Source organism: Fukomys damarensis, unplaced genomic scaffold (genome assembly GCF_012274545.1).
Source record: "Fukomys damarensis isolate Sample0158 unplaced genomic scaffold, DMR_v1.0_HiC HiC_scaffold_23, whole genome shotgun sequence".
NCBI classification, from domain to species: Eukaryota; Metazoa; Chordata; class Mammalia; order Rodentia; family Bathyergidae; genus Fukomys; species Fukomys damarensis.
The window spans coordinates 19,308,099-19,310,550 of NW_022900935.1; the positions used below are offsets into that span (position 1 = coordinate 19,308,099).

The 2,452-nt window shown below is 48.5% G+C and overlaps 1 pseudogene; it reads left to right on the plus strand.

The window, feature by feature from the left end:
- LOC104869509 overlaps positions 1–2,452 on the plus strand; it is a 6,975-nt pseudogene that overhangs the window by 1,296 nt on the left and 3,227 nt on the right.

Sequence of the window (2,452 nt, forward strand, 5' to 3'; positions counted from 1 at the left end):
CTCCCTCGCGCGCTCTCACACACGCACTCCCCTCCCTCCTCCTCCTCTGTTTATCTCCTCCAGCTGTCTGGGGACCCAGGAGAAGCCCAGCACTGCGCCTGCGTCACGCCGTCTCCGCGCCCTCCTGGTCCCTCACAGCCGGCAGCTACGCTACGTAGACGGCGTCCGGGAGCTTCCAGAATGGCGAGCCAGGGCCTCTGCTGCACGATCCCCCCCTCCTCGCGCCCGGTCAACGTCTGCTGCTGGCGGCGCCCACTAACCTGCTAGTGGGGGAGCCGCCGCGGCCAATCCGCTTCGCCTTTCGCGGGACCGGCAGCCAGTGGGCGGGCGGGAAAGCTCGGCGAGGCCCTGAGGCATTCTGGGAGTCGAAGTTTTTCGCCGTCGAGGAATTCCTGCTGAACGGGCTTGCCCCGCCCGGTTGCCATTAGTTACCTGGACGCAGTCCCCACCCCCACCACTGCATAAAAGGCTCCCTCACGCGGCTTCTGGAACCCTCCCCCAACACACTCTCCCATTTCCCTTAGAACCCAGCAAAGTACCCTTGGAGCTCCTCAATACTTCCTCTGAGCTCCCGAATTACAGGATACCTCAGGCTAGGGCCCACAGAGCCAAGCCGTAGCCTACTCCTTCTCACTTTAGGGGAGCTGAAGTAGCACATTCCTCTCTCGGTCTTCGGAGCCTGACCGAAGAGAATAAAGGGGAATCAGTCCTATACTGAGTGGCCTGGAGGGGAGTCAACCCCACACTCTCTGGGAGCTTCTCAGGCTGATGGGAGAGAGAGCGACAGGTCCATCCGAGACTAATGGAATCACTGCAGTTCCCGCCTCTGAAAAAGTTCTATTTGTGTAGAGTCCTAGACAACTTCCTCTCTTAAGAAAATTTCCAAGGTGCCAAGGGATGCACTGTCCCTAACTTCATGAGACAGAAATCAGAAGTCTCAAACCAGTAAGGGAAGATGCTACCATCACTTTCTAAGAAGGGAGAAGGGAAACTGTCTCTCACCCACAGAGTGCAACTTGTCAGATAATAGTAACTTATTTTCAGTGTATTGGATATTATCCCTTAGATAGGTACTATTGCTGTCTGTGCTTTGCAGAAGCTGGAGCATAAGAGGTGAATGGCAACCTGTTCAGGGTAACGCAGCTGATAAGAAAGCAAGTTGGGATTCAAACCCAGATCTGTCCAACTTCAGACTCTGAGCCTTTAAATATGGGCTATCACTCCAGTGAAAGCCAGACAGCACCCACCATCAGAAAGGACTGAATATATATATTTTCTACTTAAATAATTTCTCCCATGTTTATCGCTCTCGGAGTTGCTTTGTTTCCAATGCTGCTCACATCATTAATATGAATTAATCTGTGAGTCCTAAAGGCTGATCCTTATCCACACTTGGGGAAGTAAGAACCCATTGTTGAGAATCCAGATCACAAAGCCTTTCATTCCTTTCTCCTTAAAATGATGTAGGTCATTCTTTTTGGCCTTTCCCTCTCAGCAGCTCCCCTGAATATATATATTAAAAATTATAGACTTTGGCACCACACCTGCTTAGCAAGTGCAAGTTCCCGAGTTCCCAGTACAGGAGAAAAATTTTAGACTTTGGAACTAGAAGAAAGTTTCATTGTTTGTTTCTTGAGATAGAGTGTCACTATGCAGTTCAGGCTGGTCTTAACTCACTGTTTTCTTTTCTTTTTTTGGTATCAGGGATCAAACTCAGGCCCTTGCACCTGTGAGGCAGGCAACAGAACCACTGAGCCAAATCCCCAGCCCTTAACTCACTGTGTAACCTAGACTGGCCTTGAACTCAGGTGATCCTCTTTTCTCAGGCTCCCAAGTGCTAGAAGAAAGTTTTGAGATCATCTATCCATAGTTCCCCAGTTGCAGGCTGCAACCTTGACTAGGATCGTTGGGTAACATTTATTGAACCCCTCCCCTCCATGGGAGATAAATGCTTATAGTGGATTAAGAAACACTACCATATTCATAGAGCTAGAAGGTGGTACAGTTAGGATTAAAACCCAGATTATTGTAATACAGAACCCTTATTTTATTATTTTCTTTTTCTTTTTTCTGGTACTGGGGATCAAGCTCAGGACCTTGTGTTTACAAGGCAGGCATGTTGCCACTGAGCTAAATCCCCAGCCCCCAGGACCCTTATTTTAAACCTTTTTTCTAGTTAGGCATCATGGTGCATGCCAATAATCCCAGTTTGGGAAACTGAGACAGGAGGGTGGCAAGTTTGAAGCCACTGAATGCAATTTAATAAGACCTTGTCTCAAAATTTAAAAAACTAAATAAGCTGGGCATGGTGATGCACATCTATAACCTCAGCACTCAGGAGGCTGAAGCAGGAGGATCACTAGGAGTTTGAGGACAACCAGGGTCACATAGTGAGTTCAAGGCCAGCCTGAACTACATATTGAGATCCCGTCTCAAAAAAAAAAAAAAAAAA